This window comes from Anas acuta, chromosome 15 (genome assembly GCF_963932015.1).
Source record: "Anas acuta chromosome 15, bAnaAcu1.1, whole genome shotgun sequence".
NCBI classification, from domain to species: Eukaryota; Metazoa; Chordata; class Aves; order Anseriformes; family Anatidae; genus Anas; species Anas acuta.
In genome coordinates, this window is record NC_088993.1 from 7,969,295 (window position 1) to 7,991,196 (window position 21,902).

Genomic DNA, 21,902 nt, shown 5'->3' on the forward strand with positions numbered 1-21,902 from the left:
TGTGGTATGATTCTGTAAGCTATTTGTCACCACCATAACAAAATGCCAGAAGGGAATACTAAAATCTTTGCACTGGAAAAGTGGGAGGCAGAGAACCAAAAACCCACTAAGTGCATATATGATTCCTTCGCTTCTTCACTCTCAGATGTTACCTTTTAATATATCTTGAGACAGTGAGAGCTGTATTTCTTAAAGGCTTGCAGAGGCAGTGTTTTCTCAACAGAGCAACATACCAAGATTGAACTTAATTGAAAGGGATATTTCTTACATGGGCTTAGTAGTGGCAGCAGAAAAAAAATCTTTGACGAGGAAAAGGAAGAATTTTCTGTGTGTGTGTATGTGTATATATTTGCTGTAGAAAATTGAATCCTGTTCCAAGAAGAGAAGTGGAAACAGCATTTCTGCCTCCTATCTCTGCAAAATTTCTTGGACAAAATCCAGGATTAAAAATCTAGGAAATAGTTCTCTTCCCAGGAGAGAAGAGGTAAAGAAATGAATTGGTGCTTTGCTTAGTTAAAGTTTTTATGAAGAAGTCAGGTGTTACTCAAAACACTGGAAGCAAGCTAAATAGCTTACTGAGGACAAACGAGCACTGAGAAGTTTGCGTTTTCATTGTCACTCCCAGTGGTGAAACCCTCCTAGCTGTGGTGTGTGCATGGCAGTGACGATCACAGCTTTGCAGTGGTGAGTCTCTTTCTTTTGTTTTAGACCAGGACTGTTTCTGTCCCTGCTGGGACAAAGGATTTGTGACAGGTTGTCACTTAAAAGATGGAAACTTGAATTCTAGCAGTGACCTTAGTTCTTGTGTAAGGTTGCTGCCCAGGAGCACCTTCTAGAATATCTGACATAAGGAGTGTTGTTTTTTTTCCTCCCTAAAATTTTGGAGTTTTATGCCATTGTCAACCTGAGGGAACTAGAAACAGATTCACGCTTCAAATACTCAGACTGTCTCTTGTCTGCCTAGTTAATGGTCTGTTCACCACCCTACGTGTAAAGGAATTTAAGCCAAGTGATAGGTATTAGCAGGAATCTTCACACTGATGTCAATGGCAGTGGGCTTTTATACAGGTACTCGCTGGAGCAACATTTTTCTAGGGATTTCAGGCATTCCTCTTTATCCAAGGCATGCTCTAGCAGTGGCTAGTTCAATTGATGCTGGGATCTCCTGTAAAGGCGCAGGGTGTATCCTGGCTCTGCCCTAGGAGTGTTCATGTTTCTTATGCTCCCATACAAATGCTTCCTTACACAGAGCACATACTGCTGGATTTGTCTTCCTATCTTTGCAGCCCTCAGGTGGTGGTGGTATGCTTTAAGAGTTTATTCTCTATCTGAGCTTTCCATATGGGGTCAGTTGCCTTGCCACCTGCCCATAGTTCCTGATGATACACAGTGGTTGTACAGCGCACTGTTCCTCACAGGATGTCCTATTGTTTTCACCCTGATGTGTTTCAGTTTTGCTCTGTCCCATCTTCAGTTTCAAGTTAAGTTGGGAAAAAAAGTCAGTAAGGATGTAGCCATTGAACAACTTCATCACAAGGCATCTGAGAATCTCTTTGGCTCCTTTGTTGCAGGCTAATGGTCTTAATATTCTGTGAGCGAGCTCTCTCCTTCCTGCGAGAGCACAGATAAATGGCTCCAGCAGTACCAGATGAGGCGGCGGCACTTACAGCTGTTTCCAAAAAGCGCTTTTTGTGCTCAGAGAATGGGGACGGATACTTTGCCGAATGTGCACGCGTGGAGAGCGCTAGTTAAAACTTTCCCCAGTGAGTTTTTGTTTGAGTGTTTGGCAGGAACAAAAGAGCAGTTTCCACAACTGAATCTGTGCTTGTTGAGAATGAACTATGTTTATATGGGGGCGAGAATCCAAGCTCAAATAATGTTTTTTCCTCAATTATGATGCATTTCTCTTGTGAGGTTCCTTCACTTACATTTTCTGTAAACTGCCCCCATTCTTGCAGCCCATATGGAGGGAAAAACTGAGTCATAAACTGGAGTATTTTGGTGAAAGATGAAAAGCTCAGGCTGTTTTAGTGTAATAGGCAGAATGTGTGTCTTACAAACACCTCAAGCGTGCTACTGCCCCCCTCCCCAGCATGTCATTGCTGTTATTTAGATTGGTTTACAAGTGGACAATTCTGACTGTATCCTCTTTATGTAAATTGCTGCTCATGTGAAATGAGGCAGAGAATCAACTTGCTGTGCATCTCTGCCTGAATCAGAGAGTTTGTGTGTGACTTCTGCAGAGGTACGCACTAGGCACCAGTGCCACAGCTTCGCAGCAAAGCCCCGGCTTCAGCAGCCACCAGCTATAAACACAAGCTCTCAGGGCTTGCATACGGAATAGATGAGTTTATGAAATGAAGCGTTTGCTGACACCATTATGTGGTCACTCTTCTCACTTTTTCTCATAAAATTAACAGGGAGATGGATGGGCAGCTGTCCCCAAGTGTTCCTGCAGAAGGACACCGAGAAGAGGGGGTCACTGGTAAATCCACCAGCGGCACCTGCTGAAAACAGCATCTTTAATCTTCCTGTTGCAACTGAGGAAGTTTTACTCCACAAATGGAAAAGTGGCAGTGGCTTATTTGATGCCAAATGTAGGGGGCAGTTCTGGTGCATGTTTCAGGCTATGGGATGTCTGTGCAGTCAGTACAGGGGCACTTGTAACTGCAGAGGAGCTGGGAGCTGTCACGGCCTTACTGAATGGGAATTGCCTCACACTTTCTTGCTGTTGAACTGTACTGTCTGTGCTTTTCTTTCTTCCTTCCGACCCAGTGCTGTAGAGACAGAAAGTCATGTTACCCCCTGTGCAAAGAGCTTGCTCTTCATACAGTGTGTCACCACTACCAGGTCCGCCGTGCGACAGGTCCTCCTCAACTAATCTGTAGCCCACAAAGTAGTGCAGCATCAAACAAATTGTTCAAAAGCATCATTTGTATCGGCTGCCTCTCCTCACCTGGGGGCACGATTCATCAGTCACTTGCCAGGAGCCTCTGTCAGGCTTGGCCTGTCCACCATCACTTATTTATATTGCTGGTAAATTGTTTGCAGGCAGGCTGAGTGTGCTGGAACTCTGAAAGCCCAGAAGTTAAGCCCAGCCTACTGCTGCGGCAGGTAGCTTGTCTGCAACAGAGAAGTGAAGACCTTTATTATGCAGCTGAGCAGTGAATGATTGCTGAGGGCTTTGGGTATGAGTCCTTCGAGATCAATTGTTCTGTTTTGCTGAGTAAAGCAGCAGGGTTGAGCTCAGGGTTTAGGGATGGTTGTTTGGAAGGAAAAAAAAATAAAAGGCTAAGGTATTTGGGCAGGCAATTATCTTTAGCTTCAGTGGCTGTTAGGTGGCTAAATTCCCTGGTGGGGCTTGAAAACCTCAATGCTTCCCTACACTCTTAAAATATCGACTTTTACCAAAAGCAGAGATTTATGAGCTTCTTCAGATTGAGGACTGTTGCTGTTTCTCAGTTTAGTTTGTCTGAAATACCATGGGAAAGCCTCAAACTGCTGTATTGTTATTATTTATTTATATATTCTTGTGTTAAGTGCAGATATCAGACTTCTTCAGTGACTGATAAATACTATTGAGGAATTAGGTGAAAAATCACAGGCTTGTATATTTGATAAGAAACACAGTAACCATGCTGAGTTTATGCAGGCTCCACAGAAAGGCTAAGAGCTGAGGAGTGTCTGAAAGAGGCTGAGAAAACACCCAAGTGAAGAAAAATATGCAGCAGAATGGCAGTGCATAAAAATTTGGCTACAGGAATAACCACTTAAGTGGGGGGCAGAGGGGAACAAAAAAAAAACAAAACAAAACAGTTCTTGTAGATGGCTGTCTGTCAGCAGCTTCTGGATCTTCCATAGGGTGCTCAGATGGCTCTTGTGCTCCCTCCAAAGATATCCTAAGACAGCCTGGGATACCTGACACAGCGTGAGCTGCACAGGAAAGTAAATCAGGCATTTTAAAAGGCATTCACCCGCTGCGTGCAACACATCTTAAAGCTCTAAATCTTGAATTACTTGAATTTGAGGTGGCAATGAAGTTCCAAATCCTGTATCTATTCCTAATGCAACTTCTGACAGTAAGGGAGTGGGTGAGAGCCTACAGCCATTTGCTGTCATTAATATGGGGGACAGGCTGCTTGGAGTGCACCCCCTGAGGACAATGTTCCACCATTATGTGTACACAGATATGACCACAGTTCCAGTCCGGCTTTGGACTGCACATACAGTTTTATTACTCGCATTCTTCTTTGCTCACTTCTTGATGTTGAAGTGTTTAAAATTATTCCCAACCAGTGAGTCTGCCTTGCTTTTTTTTTTTTTTTGTGAACTATTTTAGGCCATTTAATTTCAACGGATGCTGAGAATAGCCTTCACTTTTTTTTTTTTTTTTTTTTTTTTTTTTTTAAGAATTAGACTGGAATGTTTATATTGGTTGGCACAAGATCACAATCAGAAATACAGAGAGCAAATGAAGGTGTAGAGTTTGTTACTGAAAAAGAAACTACATATGTGATTGTGATAACTTTCTGATTGATATTTGGCATACTATGGCCCAAGACTCTTGTCTCAAATGAGAAAGTCAGTGTGAAGTCTTAATATTTAAATTAGTGATTTCTTAATCAGTGACATACTTCAGAGTGTTTTCAATATAAGGCAGATATTGAGCAGTCAACTCCTTGTGTATGCGAAATTTTTGTATACAGCATAAAATAACAGATCTTGATTAGCTAGTAGTAAAAACCACTCCATATGTGAGCTGGATAATAACATTTTCTCCTTATAGTGCACTATCATCTTTTCTGGAATTTCTCCAGCGTGTGCTGAATGTTGGCTTCATCTGCAGAGCAGTTCTGGTGTGCTTGTACTAGATTCATGTTTCATTTATTTCAAAAATAAATACTGTTCCAGGTGCGCAGCAGCTCAGCTTTGACATCTGATGGAGACGTAAGAGTCCAAACCAAGGACTAGCTGCTGGAACAGCTTTGAATGTCCCCATCACAAATATGATTCAGTCCAAGGGATGAGATTAAACTGAGTTTGAAGTAATCTAAATCTAAACACATAAATCTAAATAGATACATGGAATTCTTGACTAGCTGCTTTGTCTTCCTAGTTAGGTACTGTTGTATCAAATGATTTGCTAAAGCATACATAGCTTATCAGTGTGCTTCCCCACAGTTAAACTACTTCCAGAAGGCAAATAATGACAATTTCTTTAACAAGATCTGAAACTACAAGGCACAAGAGCAACAGTATCATTTTGAGAACTTTTTAGATGTGGTATTGCTAACTTTCTTTTTCTTAATCCTCTTAGGTTTTGTACATTGATGTGTATGTTTTGTTGATGAAATGTTATCATTTAAAACTAAGACTTTATACACTTGCCTCTGTCAGTGAGCAGTATCTTTTTTTTCTTTTTTTAGCCAAAATCCTTTCTCATTGCTGTGAATCCTATTGCTACAGAAAGAGGTCACTCACTGAACTTCACTGCCTTCTCTGTGAGTGAGCACTGCACCCAATTGAGTCATCTGTAACTCAGATTTTTCTTGTCAATGTGTGTTTGGCAGTGTAACTTTTTCAATATTTTAGTATTTTAGAAATGTTATTAACATTTAGATGTTAATCATTTTTATTAACATCACTTTGTGATGTTAATGAATAGACTTGTAGACCTCATAATGGACAGAATACATAACCTAGCAGGTGTTTTCTTTCCTCTTCTGTGTGTGGATGACTGTTCCAGCACATGGATACTTGACAATATATGATACAGGATGTGGACGATAAATTGCCTGGAGAATTGGGAATAGGAGCAAGCAGAGTGAGTTCCACACAGTGACACTGATTTTAAACTACCTGTGATTCATAGAACATGCACATGGACATTGATAATGCAGCAACTTGTCTTCTAATTTGACTAGATTTGGCTGAAGGTTTTCCTGTATGCATGACCTGCTACCAGTGTGAGCCATCCTTGTTCTGCCATACTATTGTTTTGCTGTAGATTCTGTTCTTTTGGGCAACTTCAATGGGCAAGGTTTTTCTTACATTTTGACTAGTACAGTAAGTAGCAATGTTGACAAAATTTATAAAATTTTATTATGACTGGAGAAGATGCATCTTTCAAAAAGTAACTGGATTTTTCTGGCAGCCGTGGGAAGAGGGATAAAGGAAGTGCACATGAATGTTTTCTGAGCCTTTTGGAAGGCAGTAGGGTGGGAGGACATTTTAGCACACAGCACACTTGCTGTCCAGGTAAATCAGTCTGTTTCACTTTCTTATGTGAAGCTGTTTCTGTTGTGATGTAGGGTCCCCTACCTAGCCCTGCTAGCTCATTTGAAAGTGTTACGAAGGGTGGTGTGTATGTGAATGAAATAACCTAGATGAAAACGTGGTTTTGGATGGCTCACATACTGCTTGATCTTTGAAACCATCACTACTTCATCAGTATGCTATAAGAGACACAAGGTGAGCTTGAATTCAGAACGTGTCTTTTTTAAATTACTCTTTTGCTTTTATATTCAGTCATGCTGCCTTGTTGGGCAGTAGGGAGAGAAAACTATGATTGTGTCTGCAGAGAAAATCTTCTGAGTAATTGCACTAGATGTGTGGTACTGGGCATGATGCATTTGCATCCCAACTTGTGTATTTGACTGCCCCCATAAGGGGACACTTCTGAGCTGACGGTTCCTTTTCACTTTCAATTCCTTTCCTTTCCACAACATCACAACTCTGCGTGATGATCTTCTATTAAAGAAAGAGAGATTGAGTAACTACAAACCATTTTAATGTAATAAGACTGAACTCAGCAGCAGCACTGCAGAACATGTATTCAGTGCAGATGAAATCAAATTATTTGCAAGTGTTTGTACTCACTGGCTCGACTGTGGTGGAAAGGAAGGAGAATGTTGCTTGCAAACACTACAACTTGCTGCCTCTGAGGATTGTCAGAATGGCAGCTGTGGTTTGCCTGCTAGACTCTTGTTAAAAATAAAGTGAAATCAGAAAATGTGTGTACTTGTATTTTATGACTTTCCGTTTCCTTGTCCCATCTCCCCCTCCATCTGCATCTTTGTGATATTACGTGGGGTGTCAGAAATTCTGGTCTCATGGTTCAGGCTTCCTGGAGAGACAGAGCCAAAGTACTGGATTCTCGTTCTGAGAATTTTGCATGTGCATACAATACCCCTGGGAATTTGAGACTAGCCTAAACAGTCATGTGAACCTAACTTGAGATTGTTTGTTATTAGCAATGTATTTTCTTAGGAGTTTTGACTGGGTGTCTGGACTCTATTCCTTGGTTTGATCACTTAAGAGTAGCTTACCTGCTTATATATGTATGTATTTATAAAGCAGATCTTATTTTGTGAGGCCATCCAAAATATGGTTTTGTTGGAATGGGAATGTAGCCAGCAATTGACATAATAGTTCACTTCATAAATCATTGCTGAAAGTTTAATCCGAGTTCCTACTATGGGAATTCATCTATTCCCACTTGTTTGTAGCCTGGCCTGAATGCAGATTATTGCAGTTGCAGTTTTGTTTAGGATTAACATTTGTTGGTGCAAAGAGAAATGTGGGGTCCAGAGCAGTGAATGAGAAAACTGGCAATGTGCTTCCCCCAAGTGATAATCTGTGACCCCCAACAGGACTGTCAGAAACCAGCATGTGTGTACCCCACAGTGCAGTGCACTGCGTCCATTGTATCCAGTGCCTTTAGGGAGATTACCACAAACCAGTTTCACAGAGACAGTGTTAACTCGGATGTGCAGTCACTACAGAATAGAATCCTACTACTAGTGGGAAAAGATTTTCCTTAAAAAACAAAAACCCTCAAAGCCCTGCTTGATCTTCCCAAGTGTCCTGTACCCAGAGGCAGAGTCCCACTGAATGCTTTTTGAATGGTAGGTGTTTGACACAAACTACAAATAAGATTTTCTTTGCTGTTGGAAAATGCATTTACTGCTGAGCTGCTATGTTGTTTTCAGTTATAATTGTAGGCTAAAACATGCCTCATCAGATCGCAGATATAAATCTCACAGCAGGATTACTAATACCAACATACAAAGATGTAAAAACAACAAAGAAACACCATGTTCTCTTCCCTTTGAATATACCTCACTCTCTGCAGTCAAGTTAATTTGAAATGTGACTCCACTGAACAAAATACACTGCAAACTCAGGAACATTTGTTTAGCGTCAGTGATACTCATATATATTAGCAAGAATCTTTTTCTTTATACCTCTGGCTGACAGCAGGTCTGCCTTTGACATCTGCTTTTGGTAGCTTGGGTTGTGCCCAACTTATGGAGAATCCTAGATCTCCCTCTGTTACTTTACATCTCCTCTCTGCCCCTCTGTCTCTCCATAAAATGAACAACTTTGTCTGGTGTTCTGAACAGAGCAGCAGTAGAAGAGGCTTCTGAAACAGAAGTGTCTTCCTGCTCTCAGCTCGGTAGCTTGTTTCCTTCAGCCCAGACTGAGTGAGAGTCATGCTCAGTACTAGGCTGATCCTTATAGCTGACTTTTGGTGGAGGCATCCTGAGGGATTTCTGCAAACTTGTGTTAAGTGGATGAAGTAATACTTTGATTTTACTTTAAAATGATGAATACACTAGATGACTGTGGATAACTTACTAAATGCAGCAGGTATGACTATGAGGGCTTCCTGCCAAACTCTAGCGTGGCATGTCAAAGCACGTGAAAAGTGGATTGTCTTAACAAAGGAAAACAAACGTAGATTTTCCCCTTTTTAATGTTTCTTGGAAAGAAGGCATGGTGGGTGAAATAGAGAGGAGGAGACAGAAGAAGATGAAAAGGAAACCTTGTGTTTGTCAAAGCTGTAACTGAGAAGGGTCATATGGTTGTGTTTCTCATTTAAAATACTAAGAATAAAATTGGTCTATATGGCATGCCATGTGCCCTGCAAAACTGCTGCAGTGTTTTGGTTATAATGTACCATATCACCTCTTGCTATTGATGTTTGCTTTAAAATCTTTACTGTATGCTCGTGTTTTCTGGCTGGAGCCTACTCTTTTCTATATGGAAAATATCAGTTTGCTTTGCCACTGTTTTCTTCTTGTCTTTGAAGACCTGCTTGTTCTGCTTGCAAGACTGTAGGCAAAATCAGAAGAGCTCTGAGTTTCTGTGCAAAAGTGGTGGGCTGGTGACCTGACAGTTCCTATGCAAAAACTTGGGCTGGTGACCTGACAGCCTCTGAGCTGTACTGCTTTGATATTTGGCTAGAACTTAGTGAAATAGAAGTTAAATAATGCAAGTTGAAAACATGTCATAAGTGGTACACAGATTGAAAAGATGCTCTGCATCTTAAAGCAGAGGTCACAAACCTGTTCTGTGTTGTCTGTCTAATGAAAGAGTCACTGGCAGAAGTAGTAATAGCTGCTACTTCTGCTCTGAGCCTTCAGCTGGTTTAGAGCCCAGTGTCTATTTTTTTTTTCCCACAACATGGAAAACATCAGGCATGGATCGGACTCCAACTTCCCTTTGGAAGTTTCTGGTTTTGCTGTCCTGTTCTTTCATCTTAGTTTTCTGTGCAGTTCACATTTCCCAGGCATGACAAGAGTAAAAATATTTGTATTTTACCAGTCCTATTAATAATGGGGGGCCACTCCTCAGCTGGTAACTACCTGGCTCCAGTTGCATTCTGACTTCCATAGTCTTCAGCTGCTGGATGTGTAGCTGAGTCTTTAAAGGTCTGCAAGTGTAAATTAAGAAAATGCCAATATCTTGTTTGCTGTACTCCTTGTGTATACTGATGAATAATCTTTTAAATTTTGGTAAAGCATTTAGGTGATGCCCTTTGTGGACAATGACAAAAAAGACCCTAAAAGTTACAATTTTGCTGTTTCTGTAAATACCTCTATATCCCTTTCCATATAGATTTTGGGATGTGAAGAAGGAAGAGAGAATTAATGCCTATTCTACTTACATCCTTATACAAAATAGATGATGTTGAGTTTCCCGTCTTTGTTCCTTCATCTCTCTGTGCTGCTGACTGCTGAGAGTGGAAATCTTTATTCTAAAATATTACTGTAAGCATTAATACCAAACAGGAAGAAAAAAGCTCTAGTTCATTTAAATAAAATGACTCTGTATGTAAACCTTAGTTTATATACTAGTACACTTTAACTCACTCAAGTAAAGGATCCTGAAACAGTTTGAGAGAGAGGTTGATCTGTGCCTGAAGAAAGGTCTTGTATGACTTATTTATATGTGATTTTCAGAGACTTGTTAGGAGCCTAGGGTATTACAATAATGCTAAAATTAATTATAACTATTGTCATCCAAACTTGGTAGAATCTGAATTCTGCATGGATGTATGATGCACAGCTTGAAGGAACTCAATCATGTGAGTGTTCATTTCATATGTGAAGAAGCATCCTTCAGTGCTTTTCTTTGTATGCTTCCTAAAAGATAATTTGTAATACGTCAGTGATGGTGAACTGCTATATAATGTGGCAACATTAAATAGAAGTGCTGAGGGAACTGGAAATTTGAACTGGAATAGGTATTCAAATAGAAAGACAAACAAATGTAGCAGTATTAAAAGACAACTAACTTACCTGAGACCAGCTGCCTTTGGATAAGATCAGCTCTAGGGTAAGTGTCCTTGACTGGAGTCTGTTCAGGGAAGAAGTTTTTTAGGGAGATCTTTTAAGGATTTTATCAACATATTGTGACGCAAATAATGCTGTTCATAGTGTTACTTTATAGGACTTCATTTGGAAAGAATTTTCTTGCCATCTCTCTTATTTGATGTCGTTCTCCAAGTTGGTAGTGAATTTGAAACTAATGTAGTACAAGGAGGTATGTTACCTTGAGCTACATTGCTGTAAGATTTTAAGTTAAGCAAGCCAGAACAATCCAGTTCAATAGAGTGGAAATAGCTAAATTGCACTAGAAGTCATCAATTTGGCGAAATTTTTTCTTTAATGTTGTCGAAGTTATGGCCTAGCAGAGTACAAATGTGTGGGGAAATGCTTGCTGAAATTGCTGTTTTCCAGGTAAAAAAAAATGTGTGTGTGTGGGGGGGAACCATCCACATAACGTCTAGGTTTTTCTGCAGTAATGCAACTATTAGGGCAAGTGTCTTGACCAAACCTCCAATAATTCCTTGACTATTTACATTGTTCTTAAAAAGAAGAAAAATTTGAAAATTGCTGCTTTTTTTTCCCTTCCCCCAGGCTTGCTCCTGAAGTAAAATTGTGTTATGTTGTATTGCTGTGCTTCATTAAACAGCTGCTCTGTTTTACCCTAGAGAGCTGTTTGTCTGTGCTGTGTGAAATGATCTCTGGTTAGTAGCAGTCTTTATAGAACAATTTAAAAAAGGTTAGTAAATGTTATCTCTACTTCGCATCTTAGTTAGATGAACTGTAGAGTGTTTTTTGACCAATTGCAGCACTTACGGGGTGATTGCTTTTTTCTTCATTTTCCCTTCTCTGCTTTCTGCATGTGGAGGAGATAATTCATTTGATTACTTAAACAAACAAAAAACCACCACCACAACAAAAACTCTAGAAAAAGCATGAAGAGCTCACCTCTAACTGCAAATTACATAAGTTACATATGCCAAATATGCAGTTCAGAATTTGTCCAGGAAGATTTATTTCATGTATGTAATATTTTTACTATTTTCTGCTATTCTGCAAATCTAGCATTCCTAAACTAATTTGTAGTGTTTACTAGAAGTTTTATAAAAATTACGTGGAGATTCCTTTCATATTATGGAGTCACCTGTGCCTAATTTTCTATGTACCCTGGTTTAAAAAATGCTAGTATTATATTGTTAAACAGATTATAAGTAAAGGCAAAAATTGAAGATAGTGGTAAGATTAATTAGGAAGTAAAAGCAGTGACTCTGTGCATGCACCTTCTCCTTTTGTTGCTTATGAAGCAGGTGGCGAAGTTACCAGTCATTTCTCATTCCAGAAAAATAGTTACTTATTAATTAATATAATCACCCTGCACAAATTCCTGAGTGCTTTTAGCAACAGCTATGTCCAATAGTCTGAAATTACAGGCTGATGAAGAAAAAAATAATCTAACTTCAAATTACTTACTTTAAAATAACTGAATGCATTTTATGTAGATTTTAAGATCATTAATGTTTTAAGAGTTTATTCAGATTTCTGTTGATTTTTGTCTCTTTTGCCCTAGAAAGGATGCACTGACTTTCTGAAGATAATATTCTAGAATAGCATAATTTTCCCAATTATTAAACAATTCTACACCTACTGACTATTTTTTGTTCTTTTCACAATTGATAACAGAATGTTATGACTTTAAGAAAAAAATACAGTGGTTCATCAGAAATTCTGGTGAAGGTCACCCAGAGTTCTCTCTTGCATTTGATTAACCACATGGAACCACAAAATAACTTGGGGACCTCAGCATTTAAAATAAAATTGTTTGGACAAGAAAAATGTGTTTTGGAGCTAACTTGATGGGCTGCTTCAGTTCTGAGTTATTTTCCTAGTTCTCATTCTATTTAACAAACCCTTAGTTCTAATCAAAGGATTTTAACATATAGCTATTTAAAACAAAGCTTGCATTTTAATTGCACAAAGGAACTCAAAGAAACAGGTGGGAAGGCAGGTGTTTCTCTGCTATAAATTTTTCTGGTGGTTGGTGATTCACTTGTACTTCTCTCCGTGGCAGTAGTGGATGCTATATATAATTCCACGTTGTTAGAGGGCCACCTGCCTCTCTGAGCTGGTCTCACTCTTATGTCATGTACAAATGTATTCACCTTTTGTAGCAGCATTTCAATTCACTTGCTGTAAGCTTTATAATTTAAAATAAAAATGTTGAGTTTAGCATGTGTGTGACGTTATATGTGACTCTAAGTGCCACTTTTTCAAGTCAGTGATCTAAATTCAGATCAGATTTTGCTGTATAATTTCATAGCTCCTAATTTCATTAGATTTAATAGGAAAAATCTAAGGTAATATGAAGATATCAATTATAAACAACAGTAGTTGTATCATGTATATGGTACTTGAAAATGTATTTTCTATATCAAAAATGTAATTGTGGCTTCAATTACAGTTGGATGGGATGCTATTAAAGTTGACTCCCAGCCACAGCTATGGAGTGGCTTCTGCCAGCACTAACTGAAGGATTGGGGCTTTCAGGCTTGTCCAGACCCTTCCCACTTAAACTGCAGAGTTGTGACTGTTAACGGGCAGCATGAGCCAGCAGGAGCCCCTCAGCAGATCTGCCACAGATGGGGGAAGATATATTCAAAAACCAAAACCAGAAAGCAGCCTCTTAAAGGTCACCTGAACACTGATACATTTCTTCTTTAGAGTAGTGAAATTTGAATTCAGATCTGCCACGGTAGACCTGTGGGTCTGGGTGAGGTGTGGGAAGGCGTCCTGCAGACACCTGTAGGAGGTGAGGCTCCCTCCTTCCCACTGGCTCTGCGCTTGATCAGTTCATTAATTCATTACTTAATGGATTGCTCTGGGAACTACTGGGGAACTAACTGGCTCCTCCCTTTATGAACATGCCTTGGTGATCACGTAAGGAACAAAATGCAGGATTACTGGCTTACCTTCAAAGCTTGCTGACTTGGCTTAGCCCTTCATGCTGAGCTCATCATTGCTGTGTTTACCGTTTTCATGGAGCTTCTGAACTTAGTAAATACCGTGTGGATGCACACAACTGCTTAAAGGCAAATCTGTCTGCTTTATATAAAGTACACAGCAGAGCAGAGGGGCCAGAATAGATGTGATATACACCGCTTGCTGTTTGCTTGTGCCCATGGGTTTCGTACAGTGCCCTTCTGCATTGAACACTGCTTGTTTGGGTTCTTACCTGCTGATGCATTCATTCTTTCTTTCCTGGTATATGCATAGTTGAACTGTAGTCCACAAATGGATGACTTAAAAAAATATGATCCACTTGATACAGATTTTCTTAGATTGCACTAACGTAATCTTTTTGGTTTCACTTTGTCACCTCTTTTCTAACATTAAGCTCTAGCAATTGGAGGGCTGCAATGTGTTATGGATTGTGAAGCACATGGCACTTTAGCTCCTCATCTCTGTATTTAGTATTAGGTCCAGGAACATGTGAAGTTGAATATAGGCGCTACAATGTAAGGGTATAGAAAACATTAGAGAGTGCCCAAAGGATGGCAGCAAAGCTGTTAAAGGGCCTGGAGGGTGTGTGAGGAGGGGCTGAGGTCTCTGGGTTTGTTCAGCCCAGAGCAGAGCAGGCTGAGGGGAGGCCTCATGGCAGCCTGCAGCTCCCTCACGAGGGGACAGCAACAGAACCAGGAGGGAATGGCATGGAGCTGGGACAGGGGAGGATCAGGCTGGGCGTTAGGGAAAGGTTCTGCACCCAGAGGGTGGTTGGGCACTTGGACGGGCTGCCCAGGGCAGTGGGCATGGCACTGAGCCTCCCAGAGGTCAAAGAGTGTTTGGACACCGCTTTCAGACAGGTGGTCTGATTTTTGGGGTGGTCCTGTGTGGAGGCAGAGGTTGTGCTCAATGATCTTTGTGGGTTTTGACCAACTTGAGATATGCTGCGGTTCCTGTGCTCACTGTACAATGAGCAACAGAAGAATGGAAATGTCCCTGCCCCGGTGGCACTGAGCAGTGAGACGTACTCTTGCAGAATTATTGTTCTTCGCTGTTGCTACCAGCTAGTGGTAAATGTTCTCTTTATCCCCAAGCCTGAGCACAGGGAATGCAGTTTTGTAGTTCGCCTCTCTGTGGAAGACTGGAAAATGAGTCTGTGTTATGCCCAGGACCCCATGTGAGCCTTACTGTGTATTCAGAGGCCAAGTCTGGCATCACTATGCATTTGGAAAGTAGTCGTCAAGCATAGCTTAAGGTCTTGCCTTGCTTCTCTTCAGAAAATCATTACATCAAAATATGCTGTATATGGTTAAGATCTAAAAGTTATTCTGTCCCCATCATTATTATCTTCTGAATTAGATTTTTTTTTTCCTCCCCCCCTTTTTTAATATCATTTTAGTTTTCCTCTCAAGTAGAAGCATTATGTTGTAGTACACAGGCTTGAAGTCTGGTTCTAGACTCAACTTGTCTGTGCACAATCCAGTGATGTCTTTATGGATCCAGGTCTCTCACTGAATGTTAGGACTGTGTGTGATTTTAAAAAAAATAAATAAAAAAAAATCTTGTCTTTCAAACTTACAGAAAAAGTGTGAAAGTAAGAAGGGGAACTGAAGAGGAAACAGATGAAATGAAACACATTGTTGGTGTTCTTATATGTTAGGAATTACTTGGTTATTTTCCCCCTAACTTTTTATGATGTGTACTTCAGACTTCTAATTGCCATTCATGCATTTGGTGACTTGCTTTTACTGTGGCAATTAGTCACGCTTGCATGATTAGTCTGTGTCATCTGAGGTTGTTCTGATTCCTGACATGTGACAAATGCATACGTGGTCTCGCGTAATTTGGGGAATTATTGTTCTGTTTTTAAGACCCTTAAGATAGAAAGTTATTTGAAATCTGGGTTTGGTTTGGGTAAGGCTTAAACTCACTGTAGATGAAAGCAATCTGAAGCATTACTAGATCAGCTTATTAATGATTTAATATTCCTAAAGAAAAGCAGGATTGCACATAAAATAGATAAATCATGTTGCTCTGGGATCACTTTTCTGATGCATAAGGTTCAAGGATAGATGAGTAAGTTGTTCTTAAATGTTTGATAGCGTTACTGGAAATCATTAAAAATCATTAACCAAGACAGTAAAATAATACAATAAAACAATTCTGGGTTATAATTTACAATTAATTTCTTCTTTCATTGCTTTATTGTCTCTCTTTTCTGGCTTTATTGTCTCTTTTTCACAGCATTATTGTCTTAGTCAGCTGGAAGGCTGGTTACTTACTGTCACTGATTCATTCCCCATGTCCTCCCCCTTCCTCAGTGACACCCAGCCTGGCTGCTGCTGTACTCCCTGGCCCGTGCTTCCCTGTTAGAGTTAGGTCACAGGCTTTGCACATTGCTCAGGTTTGCTTGGAAACCAGCGAGATAATGTGAGACCAATCTTTGTTGTCAGCTGAATAACAGCACCTTTTGTGATGAGCAGCAAAAGGAGTGTTAAACTGATTTATGACTCAGAAAACATGCCTTCTCATCAGAGAGATGATACTGTTTCTTTATTTCCAAAGGGGTTCTGAGGCCTAAATCACTGATGTTGGTGAAGTGCGTTTTGATTCTCCTTTGACAGAATTATACTGTTCTATTTGGTAAGAGCAAAGTTTTGAGAAATTACTTCTGACAAGTGCCCTCCTACCAAGGACTAAGCCAAGCCTAATGCAGAGCAATACTTCTTAAATTGTTAAAATACTGTTCATTGTTACACTTAGTAAATCACAATTCTGTTTTATGCTCCTTTCTCCAGGATCACTGGCACAATTTGAAGCAGTAGCTACTTTAATGGGATGTAATGAGCAATTAATGAGCAAAATAATATCTGTGGTTTTCATGGTAACAGTCTGTCATTGTGCTTTTGTTCATGTTCTCATCATCTTCTTCAGAATCTGACCTATAACCAGTTTTCTTTTCATACTTATCTATAGTATTATTACTTTAGGCAAGGCCTCATCCTCCCTTTCAGCACAGAGAAAATCAGTAGCATCAGGAATGCTTTTCCTCATGTAACTAGTTGCCCTCACTCTCCACCTTTGTTGATAGCTATGATATCCCTAACCAACTTCTTTTTCTTCAAACCTCTTTTTCTTCAAAGCACTGGTGTTTATAAAATAAATGTCACTTTACAAGCTTCAGCATTTCCATAATTCTGCAATAGTTTTTGCAAATGCAGAGATCTGAACATTTTTTCAAGTCCTGATTTACATCTAATGTACTCCACTGGGCACCACGTCCCAGTGCAGTTTTGAGAATCCCTTTCCTAGAGGGATTCTGGTGGTGACAGCCTGTTCTGGCTCTGCCAGGACACAATCTGTGGGGGGGAGGCGATGTGTCCAGTGCAACTCCTTGTCTTTGTGTAGCAGCTCCTGTCTCCATGGTGGGTTGGGCAAAATAAAAGGCATTTACCTGTTTTTGTGGAGTAAGAGTGAATAGGGTCTTTTCCAAGCAGAAAACTCAGAAGAAAAACAGAAACTGGGAAGAAATCTGTTTCAGATGCAACTTTCTTTCAATAATTCAAGATTCTCAGAGCTATTTATTCTCATTCCCCAGCTGGTGTTTGTCTTGAGAACTCAGGGGAATCAGCCGACTCCACTTCTGCCTTAAGGTGTATTAAGGATGGTATTCAAGAGCAGTAACTACACTGGAAGCCAGGAAGTAATAAAGCACAACTTGTTCCAGAATATATATATAATTTTTAATTTACATTTCTACAACATCAGGAGTTGATTTTTAATAGGGAGAAAACTATATTCTTCTATGAACTTTAATACTCCTGAGAATTCCAGTTTACTTTAGTAAAAGAAGTAAAAGTTAGATAGTATGTAATCAAAATGAACTATTCCTGTACTCCAGGACAAAATATAATGTGGTATCTTTTTAATTTCATAGATTACCTGGGGAGAAAATAATACTGTGAAACTTAAGTATGCATTTTCTATGGTGATGACTGATGCTACAATGCTCAGGCATTAGTGTCACATTGTCCACCAGGACAGTATTTTGCTAGCCCTTGCAGGATTAGCATTGTAATTTGCCTGTAACAACCTAGAAAAAAATCTTTAAAGAACAAACCTAGGCAGATGAACTTTTTTTCCCCCTCCAAGATGTAGCATAGATGTGATGAAAACCAATGCCAAAGCCTTCGCAGCATAACATGGCTGTCCTTTTCTAGTGAATCTTCATGAGATTACTTAAGTGTAAAGGTAAGCAGATGTATAATTTTTTGATCAGGTGAATGGAGAGGTGAAGGTTCAGTCAAACATGGAGCCAGCTGTGTAGTGGCAGCTGTGTGTAAAAGGTCAGGCTGTGGTTTGGAAAGCATGAGAAGCTTTGGGGCTGTGCTTTGGAAGGCAGGGACTTGCAACTAGAAGGAAAACTGCATGTCATTTATCCAGGAGAAAGCTTGCTGCAGTTTGCCTAGGTTGATGTTTTTACTGTTCTCATTGTAACTGTACAGCTTTAGTTACTGTTGTTTAAGTGAGTGAGTGTGTGTCGGGAGAGCTGGAAACTTGTGAGCCTAAGAAACAAATGTTCTCTGGGAAAGGACTCGGTCAAGCCTGTGTTTGCTTGTTTGTTATGTTAGGAGAACACTGAGAGAGGTGAGGATGGAGCAGCAGGCTGCGCACGTTTACCAAACTGATTTTACATTGGAGGATCCAGATTAAGGGTTGCTATGGCAGAAAGTGTGAGCAATTGGGACTAATGATATATCTGCATCTTAGTGTCCCAATACACACAAATTCTGAGTTTTAAAAATTTTGCTTGTATAGCTCTCTTACAAACACACCAAGGTTCATTTGGGAGCACCCTGAAAAACTCTGGTGTTCTTCTGTGCAGAAGCAGGTGTAGCATAATGTGTGCTGATCTGTTTTCACTAAAATCCTCCTTATGTCCTGATAAAATTTTCCCACTGTGATCTATGGAGCTGAATTGCTGATTTGATAAACTGTGATGAAAAAGTAATTTGTCTCCCTGAAATAAAGGTTAGCTGTCTGCCAGATTTCACTGTTCGAAACAACTGTTCTTTGCCTAGAGAAAAATGAGTTAGGGGAAAATATAAACCTAGGAAAAACGTCTTCTCCTGACCGTAATTATAAGGCTTAGCTGGTTTTGCTAGATGCGAGTTGCTTCTTTTTAAAGTGAGGTGAAGTTTGTATGCGTAGATTCAAATCAAGAGTGGTCTTCTCTTTGTAACCATGCCGAAGAGAAGAAAGAGTGTGGAGTTAATGTTGCCTCCTAAAGCACACCCAGATTCAGAGCACTTCCATGTTGTCTCGCTGCTGCTTTGCACATGGAAGTTGGAAAGTGTGTTGTGAAATCCCTCTCTGCTCTGAGCAGTCTGCTCTGTCTGCCAGACACCAGACGGCTCATGCAGGCACCCCAGCTCTGTTTCCTGAAGCCATCCAGCAACATCAGCATGTTCCCGTGCTCAGGTCAGTCACCCTGTCGCTGAGTGACTTGCCTAGGGTCACACAAGAAAGCCAACTGTAGTCCTCAAGTTGCAATCTATTGACTTAGTTTCAAGCAATACATTTAGAAAATACTGCAATACCTGAAGCTAAGAGCACTGAGGAATTATTCTGAGCTTGATGTACTACCTGGTTGTTTCCACACAGATGAAATGTTCTTATCATTTAGTTAGGGGAACAGTTTGTAGGCATTGTTTATTTTTCTGATAAATACAAGAAAATAACTATTTACAGTAAAGATTCCCTTGCAAAGGGAATAAGCAGAGTTGTGCTGACAGGGAGGAAGTTATAGCGTCTTGCACGTTTGTATACAGAATATAAATTTGGCTACCTGCTTTAATATGTATTTCTTGATACATATTTTTTTAACTTCAGTCACAATTTGAATACTCTATAGCTGTCATTCTACAGTAATAGCCTCTATATATTAGGCATAAGGGTGTGTTTCATTTAGAAACATAATTTCTAGAGTAATTTGATCTCTTTTGTTTTTAATCAGGATTAAGTGCTGATATTTAAAAACCTGTTTCAGCACTGATCACATGAGTATGGTGTAAAGGTCATACTGGTCAACATAGGCAACTTTAGATTCATTAAAAATTTGAAGGTGGAATAACAGCCACTGGTATTTGTCAAGCAATTGATTGGTTTCTCAGTGATAAACATGAAGGAAAATCTTTATGCCACAAGCAGTTTTGTCAAGTAGCTTGGAGAGGCTGGATTTGATAGATAGAGCCTTCAGGGAAGAACCAAAAAGGAATCAATTGCTGTCCTGAATATAAGTTAGCATGAGTTCATCATTAAGCAGCTGTACTCATCATTAATTCTCTGCAGTCCATCTACCATAGTTTTATGTTCATATACTACCTAATTCTCATGCTAATCACCTACAAAAAATTGAGCTGATTACTTAACATCCAGAATATCTGTCCAATAGCAATAGCTTGAAGTTTTTGTTCCAGAAGCATACAATCACTTGCATTTGTTGGTTAGAACGAAACAGATTTGGGACTGGGAAGGGAAAGGAATAGTTTACAACTAGACAAGGCAGTAATTTTTCTTCTTGTGTACTTGTAGGCTGCTGCTCTTACCTTCTGTCATACCTGCCCTCAGGTTAACAGTAAGCATTTCACAGCTAATTGAAGGTGGGCAAGGCTGTGTTTTGTGTGTTCAAACAAGGACTGCATCATTTGCTGCATTTTCCTGTGATTAATTTCCTTTTTTTCTTTTAATTTTTTGAATAACCTTAGGAGTTACATCCACTTTTCTGACCCTCTTCTGTTCAGATGCTTGTTCAGTAAAACTTTGGGGATTATAAAGAGAAAAGTGACTTCATTATTCAGATTAAGGGATGATACTTGGTGATCAACATTGAAAATCAAAGGCAAATAAAGAATGAGAACAGGTTGCCATTAAAGGTTATGCAAATCTCTAGTAGTCTTAATTATGTGCAAGATGAGTAATAACTGTGAGATCGGGGTCCTTAAATCCTCTCTTTGTTTTGAGCTTGGATCTGAGACTTTATCTAATCTTCATATTTCACATTATCATCTGTGCATTAGCAACCACTGACTTTAAGAATAAAATCTTTCTATTGATAATAACATGCCAAACATCAAAATGTTAAATAGCTTTCTTTATTCATCAGTGACTCTAATGCAACTATCACAATTGATGAATTTGATTTACTTGGAATTACTGACAGCAATGAGGGGGGGATGCTTTTCAGCTTTTGTACTAAATGTTCTGTGTCAGTTTAGAAAGCAGGGGGACAATGTGCATAGCTTGCTTGTGGTGGTGGCAGAACCGGTGCCTGTACAGCACTCCTGCATGGCGGGAGGCAGGCACTGGGGTGCAGTGGCTCACTCTGCAGCTCCAGACCTTGCGAATTTGGCTTTTAAATTCTAATGCAACTGCCCCATTCTTTGTACGTGATGCTAGAAATGCCTGATATTCTCACTGTAGAGCAGCCAGGGTCAGCATCCATAATTTATTGATTTATTCTGTGCTAGCTGCAGAGAAATGGCAGAAGGAGTGTTAATTTCCTAAACAAAAGGTTAACTCAAGTTCAGGTAGTCTTGTCACACTGAAATCTAAAACATTCCAGAGTAAATTAAGTTTAGAGTTCTGTGAACTCTCAACTGGATATAATTGACTTAAAATAAACTTCATGTACAACTTTAGCAGTTGAGAACAAGGTCCCAGGATAGCTTTGTGTGAAGAGAAATATTGGAAGGGAAATGTAGGATGTGTCATGGAAGGGGTAGGTGGGGCAGGGATGGAGCTGTGGAGCTTTGTGGAGCAGAGGAGGTTGGTGGCTGCTGGGAGCCTCACTTGCTTTTTGCAGCAGGTTTGTGATTTACAGTAAATTCAGCCAGCTGGAGCCTTCTGGTCTGTGCAGCTTTCCTACATGGGAACGAGGAAACTCAATAAGCAGATTTGAATTGCAATTTACCTGACTTGGCTCCAGGACTATCACAATAATGATTCCAGACCTGGAGAGGCAGAAGCTGGAGGGAATGCGTCAGTGGGGAGAACATGAAGAAAAACTTGTATTAAAGCTGCAGATCTACAGTAATAATTAGAACCTCCAACTTTCTATGCTCTGCATTATGCTGCTAACAGCAATGGAAAGAATCAATAATTATGTATTTGGGGGGAGGTAAAAAACAAAACAAAACAAAAACAAAACAAAAACAAACAAACAAAAAACAAACCACAAGAGCAGACAATCTCCCACTGATGTTTTAATGAGGAATCCACTTAAGAAGAGTT